Source organism: Rhinoderma darwinii, chromosome 7, assembly GCF_050947455.1.
Source record: "Rhinoderma darwinii isolate aRhiDar2 chromosome 7, aRhiDar2.hap1, whole genome shotgun sequence".
Lineage (NCBI taxonomy): Eukaryota > Metazoa > Chordata > Amphibia > Anura > Rhinodermatidae > Rhinoderma > Rhinoderma darwinii.
This window is the reverse complement of record NC_134693.1, coordinates 125,721,518-125,729,884: the sequence shown is the minus strand read 5'-3', so window position 1 is coordinate 125,729,884 and position 8,367 is coordinate 125,721,518.

Below are 8,367 nucleotides of genomic sequence, written 5' to 3'. Positions count from 1 at the left end.
GTCATGTTGTGCTGCATACCACGCCTGTCCTGCTACGCCACGCCTGACGTCTACCTGCCTCCTGATCCCAGCCGAGCCTGCCTTACTGCTGTCCAAGTTGCCACAGGTACCCTCTCTGGACTATAGACTCTGTATTTAACTGTTTGGTCAGCTGCGCTCCACTACGCAGTACAGTCCAGTGGGTCCACACCCCGCATCGTGGCCATGGACTCCGCTAGCCAATTCAGGGGCATGTCACCCTCCCAAGCCATGCAGGCGGACCTGCAGGATCTCAGAGCAAGACAGGATCAACTTCTTGTGGCACTGGACTCCATGGCACAGCAGCTAGGGACACTAGCTGCTTCCCTTCCTGCCTCTATGCAAGCTCCTCAGATCGACCCTCCTGCTCTACCTCCTGGCAGTTCTGGCTAGGATCCTCGGTTCTCGCTGCCATTACCTTCTCGGTTCTATGGAGATGCAAGTGCCGGGGGTTTCTGAACCAATGCTATATCCATTTTACCCTGCACGCCCGAGCATTTCCGTCGGACGAAACCAAGATCACCTTCATCGTGTCTCTGCTTGCCGGCAAAGTCCTGGCATGGACAAATCCTATCTGGGAACATCATGGACCCGAGACCCAAGACTTCCAGGGGTTCGTGCGGTTATTCCGGACTGTTTTTTCGAGGAGCCAGGATGAGTCTCATCGGCAGCCACTGCTATCTTTAACCTTCGCCAGGAGAACACCTCCGTGGGCGAATACACCATCCAGTTTCGGACCCTGGCAGGAGAACTATCCTGGAACAATGAGGCCTTGGTGGAATCCTTCTGGCATGGCCTATCGCCCGAGATCAAGGACGAACTTGCCGCTCGAGATCTGCCACCTGCCTTGGACGACCTGACTCTGCTTGCCACTCGGGTGGACATAAGGCTGAGAGAGATCTCATGAGGTTCGTCAGGAGAGACGGCTTCCTAGACTGACGCCCAACTTCCAGCAACCCCTCTTGCCTCCTTCTACTGCTTTGCCCGAGGTTCCGATGCAAATGGATCGGCTAAAATTGTCCGTCCAGGAGAAACAGTGCAGGCGCACCTCTGGACTCTGTTTATATTGCGGCCTCACTGGCCATGTCGTGCGTCTGTGTCCTCAGAAGCCAAAAAACCCCAGCGCCTAGGTTTGGTTGGAGAGACAAGCCTGAGCGCTACTGCATTTAACCGAGAACTCTTTTCCAAACTGTTCATTCCCGTAACCATCATTGCTGGCGAGAGGCCCCATCTGGTCTCTGCCTACCTGGACTCTGGCTCTGCAGCCAATTTCATCTGCCAAGACCTTGTGGATCTTCTTCAGTTGCCCACTGTCCTGCTGGAAAGGCGGTTGATCGTTGCCTCGGTAGATGGACTGCCATTGCCTGACCCAGTCGTGTCTGTGACCAAGCCATTAAGACTTCAAGTGGGAGCTCTTCATTCTGAGCTCATCTCCCTGTTTGTCCTGTCCAAGGCTGTCAACCCCGTGCTGCTGGGTTTTCCTTGGCTCCGTTTGCATGCCTCAGTCCTGGATTGGAACTCTGGAGAGGTTCTCCAGTGGGGCCCCAAGTGTCTCGACCGATGTCTGGGTCATATCCAGCCACCGCAGCCTCCTCCGCTTCAGTCATTGGCAGGCTTGCCTTCCTGTTACTCTATGTTCTCTGATGTCTTCGATAAGAAGGAAGCCGAGACCTTGCCGCCTCATCGAGAATATGATTGTCCGATCGACTTGGTTACTGAGTCGTCTCCTCCTCGCGGTAGAGTGTACCCTCTCTCCCTGCCGGAGACCCAGTCTATGTCATCCTACATTAAAGAGAATCTGGAGAGGGGTTTCATTTGTAAATCCTCATCCCCGGCCGGAGCTGGGTTCCTCGTTGTCAAGAAGAAAGATGGATCCCTATGACCCTGCATTGACTACCGAGGCCTCAACCAGATCACTGTGAAGAACAGGTACCCACTGCCTTTGATTTCCAAACTGTTTGATCGCATACGGGGGGCAATTTTTTTTTCTAAACTGGACCTGCGGGGGCCTACAATCTGATCCGGATTCGTCAAGGTGACGAGTGGAAGACTGCTTTTAATACTATACTCGTGATGGGCACTATGAATACCTAGTTATGCCCTTCGGCCTTTGTAACGCCCCCGCGGTGTTTCAAGAATTTGTCAATTATATTTTTCGTGATCTCCTTTATGTTTGTGTTGTGGTGTATCTCGATGACATTTTGATTTTTTTCCCCAGATCCAGTAGCTCATCAGAGTCATGTCCGCCAGGTGTTGCTCTGTTTAAGAGAGAATCATCTTTATGCCAAGCTGGAGAAGTGTATGTTTGAGAAAAAGTCTCTTCCCTTCCTGGGCTACATCATCTCCGATCAGGGCCTCAAGATGGACCCTGAGATGGTAAAGGCTGTCCTGGAGTGGCCACACCCCCAAGGCTTAAGGGCCATACAATGCTTCCTGGGATTCACCAACTTCTACGATCTGTTCATTCCCAACTTCTCATCTTTGACAGCTCCCATCTCCATCCTCACTAAAAAGGGTATGAATGCCAAAGTGTGGACTCTGGAGGCAGAAGCCGCATTTGAATCCTTAAAAAAAGCCTTCACATCAGCCACTATTCTTCACCACCCTGATGTATCACTACAATTTTCTTTAGAGGTGGACGCCTCCTCTGTCGGTGCTGGTGCACAGTTGTTCCAGAAAGGTTTGAAGGGCAAGTCTGTAATATGTGACTACTATTCCAAGCCTTTTTCTTCCGAAAGAGCGCAACTACTCGATTGGGGATCGGGAGTTACTGGCCATTAAGCTGGCTCTGCAGGAGTGGAGACACCTACTGGAGGGCACAGTCCATCCTATCCTGGTCTTCACGGATCTCAAGAACTTGACCTACCTGCAGACGGCCCAGCGGTTGAATCCTCGTCAAGCCAGGTGGTCGTTGTTCCTTGCTTGGTTCCGGTTCGAACTCCACTACCGACCTGCCTTGTCTAGGTCATTTAAGACAGAGGATACTGTGGAGTTCCCACAGAGTATTATTGACCCTTCCTGCATCTTCTCTGTGAACCCCCTGCAAGTTAGTGACATTCCTCTGGGAAGGACTTTTGTGCGTCTGGCTGACAGAGGAAGAATCCTTCGCAGGGGGTCACAGTTCCAAGCTGGCAGGTCACGCGGGTGCTCGTAAGACCCAAGATCTAATCGCCCGCCAGTTCTGGTGGCCCACGCTGCCCAAAGACGTCATGGACTTTGTCTCCTCATGTACGGTATGCGCAGCAAATAAAGTTTCTCACCCCAGACCTGCTGGCCTGCTCCAACCACTGCCTGTGCCCGTTGCTCCTTGGCAGCATGTCGCAATGGAATTTGTCATGGATCTCCCTCCTTCTGCGGGTTGCAGTGTGATCTGGGTGGTGGTGGATCGATATTCTAAGATGGCTCATTTCGTTCCCTTGACCGGTCTGCCTTGTGCTGCACGATTGGCCGACCTCTTCATTCAACACATCTTCCTTCTGCACGGCTTGCCCTTGCATATTGTCTTGGACCGAGGGGTCCAGTTCACCTCGAAGTTTTGGAGAGCACTCTGCAGTATCCTCGGTGTTAAGTTGGACTTCTCTTCGGCCTATCATCCCCAATCCAATGTGCAAGTTGAGAGTGTTAACCAGATTATGGAGAACCATCTGCGTCACTGTTTCCAGGTGGCATGATGACCAGGTACAGCTGCTCCTGTGGGCAGAGTTCTCCTATAATAACCACACTAGTGAGTGCACCACTTCCAGTCCGTTCTTCATCGTCTACGGCCAACATCCTGGTATACCTCTTCCTGTTTCTACTATGTCCCAGTGCCTGCAGCTGACGCTACCTTCAGGGACTGTCTGCAAATATGGCAACAGACCTGATCTTCTATCCTGGTGGCGGTGGACCGCATGAAGGGAAAGGCAGATACAAGAAGACGGGCTCCTCCTCAGTTTATTCCAGGTACTAAGGTCTGGTTGTCTTCAAGGAATATCTGTTCCTCGGACCCTTTGAAATCCAGCTACAGATCAACCCAGTGTCTTACAAGCTATGACTGCCTCCTTCCCTCAAGATCCCTAACTCATTCCATGTCTCCTTGCTGAAACTGAACCACTACTCCAGGATTCCTAGTTCTGCAGTGGTCCCTGGCAGCTCATCCGGGACTTTCGAAGTAAGGGAGATTCTGGCCACCAAGAGGGTGGGAGGAAGGACGTTTTATTTAGTTTACTTTAGGGGGTTCGGCCCAGAAGAGAGGTCTTGGGAGCCAGAGAAGAACATTGATTCCCCTGTCCTCATGAGGCAGTTTCTTTCCCGCTCTGGTCCCAAGAAGAGGGGGCGTAAGAGGGGGGGATACTGTAACATCTATGGCCACGGCCCATCGTTCTGACCTACCCTTCGACGGCCGTGACCATGGACATCTGAGTTCCTTGCAGCATCGTCCTCCTGTGAGGCGCTGGCACTCACTTCCTGGTTTAGAGACTGTCTACCGGAGGGCGCGCGCGCCCGTGCGTGCACGGCCTTGAAGGGCCGGGGCGCGCATATTGCAGGAAGTCTGCAATCTAGACCAGAGGGCTACTGGGCTATAAAAAGGGCCCTGCCCTCTTGTTCTTTGCCTGAGCGTTGTTCGTTTCCCAAAGTTTGTCTTGCTAATGGTCCCCTAGTGTCTTCCAGTTTCCAAGTGTTCTCTGTTCCTGTATCCGGTTTCCCGTGCTATCCAGATCAAGTACCGTGCTGAGCTGTTGTCATGTTGTGCTGCATACCACACCTGTCCTGCTATGCCACGCCTGACGTCTATCTGTCGCCTGGTTCCAGCCGAGCCTGTCTTACTGCTGTCCATGTTGCCACAGGTACCCTCTCTGGACTATAGACTCTGTATTTACCTGTTTGGTCAGCTGCCGTTACACAACGCGGTACAGTCCACTGGGTCCACATCCCGCATCGTGACACTCTCCCTTGTGACACAGCTATATTTTTATACAGAGTTGATGGGGTTTTACACTCGCCAATTATCGGGCAGACAAGCTTTCACAGAACGCTCAATGCCGATAATTGCCCTGTGTAAACAGGGCAGCGATCAGCAGATGAAGGAGCAAACGCTCATTCATCTGCTGATTGTATCATTTTTAAAAAGTTAAATATTATCGTTGTTGGCAGCTCATTTCCCTGTGAAAACAGGGAGACACTCTGCCGATATGATAATAATGTATGGGAACGAGCGGTTGGAGTAATGATCGCTCATCCCCACCCATAGCTCCTTGTGACAGAAGCAGATGAGCGCCGATCAACGATGTATCGTTGATCAGCGCTCGCTGCACCAGCCAAAATCGTATAACAGGTGCTTTACTCATTATTTTTCTCGACCATGTTCCAACATACTGTAACATCTATGGCCACGGCCCATCGTACTGACTTACCCCTCGACGGCCGTGACAATGGACATCTGAGTTCCTTGCAGCATCGTCCTCCTGTGAGGTGCTGGCACTCACTTCCTGGTTTTGAGACTGTCTACCGGAGGGCGCACGCGCCCCCGTGCACGGCCTTGATGGGCCGGTGCGAGCATATTGCAGGAAGTCTGCGATCTAGACCAGAGGGCTACTGGGCTATAAAAAGGGCCCTGCCCTCTTGTTCTTTGCCTGAGCATTGTTCGTTTCCCAAAGTTTGTCTTGCTAATGGTCCCCTAGTGTCTTCCAGTTTCCAAGTGTTCTCTGTTCCTGTATCCGGTTTCCCGTGCTATCCAGATCCAGTACCGTGCTGAGCTGTTGTCATGTTGTGCTGCATACCACACCTGTCCTGCTATGCCACGCCTGACGTCTATCTGTTGCCTGGTCCCAGCCGAGCCTGTCTTTCTGCTGTCCATGTTGCCACAGGTACCCTCTCTGGACTATAGACTCTGTATTTACCTGTTTGGTCAGCTGCCGTTACACTACGCGGTACAGTCCACTGGGTCCACATCCCGCATCGTGACACTCTCCCTTGTAACACAGCTATATTTTTATACAGAGTTAATGGGGTTTTACACTGGGCAATTATCGGGCAGACAAGCTTTCACAGAATGCTCAATGCCGATAATTGCCCTGTGTAAACAGGGCAGCGATCAGCAGATGAAGGAGCAAACGCTCATTCATCTGCTGATTGTATCATTTTTAAAAAGTTAAATATTATCGTTGTTGGCAGCTCATTTCCCTGTGAAAACAGGGAGACACTCTGCCAATATGATAATAATGTATGGGAACGAGCGGTTGGAGTAATGATCGCTCATCCCCACCCATAGCTCCTTGTGACAGGAGCAGATGAGCGCCGAACAACGATGTATCGTTGATCAGCGCTCGCTGCACCGGCCAAAATCGTGTAATAGGGGCTTTACTCATTATTTTTCTCGACCATGTTCCAACAGAAATCCAACAGCACGGCATTGTAGGCTCGTGGATAATGGAATATTGGAAATGTGCGGTTATTCTTTGCATCTTGGTTCATGAGGTTCCTACAGATATTTCTAATATAACACAGAGCACTTCATCCCATGATTTGCTTTTACTGCAGTTTTCGAAAATCCGGCTCTGCAGTAATTAATGGCACTTTCTACCTTGCCACCCCCTGAGTGGACGCCCACATGTATCTATTCCATAGAGAAATATAAAATCACCATATGCCACCTTCCTTAGAGCCATAATAACTACCCTAATGAAGAAAGGCATAGGTATATGTTTATATCAACTGCAACTGAAAGGTTAATAATTGTGAACATTCATTTCAATTATTATTTCAACACATGAGCAGTAAGATAATTAAGCAATTAACAAGTAATCTGAGAGTAATCTGTACGCTTATAAGTCTTCAATGAAATTATTTGTCCCAGTCAATGTGTGAGCAACGTTCTATATTCCTATACGTAACTTGGCATCTACATTGGTATCAGTCATGGTGTATTATACTATTACTTCCTGTGTCATAAACTGCATGATATGATTTGAATTCAATCAAATGTTTTAATATTTCTTTTTTTGCGGCAACCGTTTTTGAAAACACGACAAAGGGAAGTGCAGCCATATTGGTTGTTAGTATTGAATTTGCCTCTCAGCAACTGATGTCATACTGTCACATTGCATTTAACAGAACATCCTGGAAAAATGTTTTTCGGGTGTTTCTGAGAAGCTAACTCAAAGGTGACAACCAATATGGCTGAACTTCCTGTTGTCAGTTTTGCTAAAAATACTGACACAACTAAACAGACGCCGGCAAGCTCTGAGTGCCCTGCGATCGCGGGTGCATGTAAGTAGGGGATTCCGGCAGTCAGCAACCGCGGGCATAACACTATGGTCTACTTAATCCACCACTGATGGTACAGTACTACCATAGTCCACTACCAATCATCACGTCTTAAACATGAAATTAGAACCACTAACAGGTGTCAAAAGGTGGGATATATTAGGCAGCAAGTGAACAGTCAGCAGGAGAAATAAGAAGTGTAAGGATACTATTACACGGCCTGACATGGGGCGTGTAAACAAGCGCCGATCAACGAGACAGCTCGTTGATCTGCGCTCGTTTGCTCCTATCCAACAGCAATGATTGGATATGTATAGGGATGAGCGCTCGTTACTCCAATCGCTCATCCCCATATATTTTCATGTCGGCAGCGCACCTCCCTGATTACACAGAGAGATGTGCTGCTGACAACGATGATTGCATAAAAGAGCAGATCAGCCGATGAGCGAGCGTTTGCTCGTTCATAGGCTGATCGTTGTCCTGATTACACAGGGCAATGATCGGGTACAAGCGTTCGTTCTCCCGATCATTGGCCCGTGTAATAGGGCCTTAAGGGTCAAATTGTGATGGCTAGATGACTGGGTCAGAACATCTCCAAAACGACAGGTCTTGTAGGGTGTTCCCAGTATGCAGTGGTTAGAAAATACCAAAAGTGGTCCAAGGAAGGACATCCGATGAAAAGGCTACAGGCTCAAGGGCACGTAAGGCTCATTGATGTGCGTGGGGAGTGAAGGCTAGCCTATCTGGCCCAATCCCACAGAAGAGCTACTGTAGCACAAATTGGTGAAAAAAGTTAATGCTGGTTATGATAGAATGGTGTCAGAATGCGCAGAGCATCGCAGCTCGCTGTATATGGGGAGGTGTAGTCACAGACCGGTCAGAATGCTCATGCTGACCTATGTCCACCACAAAAAACAACTACAATGGGGACATGAGAATCAGAACTGGACCATGGAACAATGGGAGACGGTGGTCTGGTCTGATGAATCACGTTTTCTTTTACATCATGTGGGCGGCCGGGTGCGTATTTGCCACTTACCTGGGGAAGAAATAGCACCAGGGCGGTCTGTGGGAAGAAGGCAAGCCAGAGGAGGCAGTGTGATG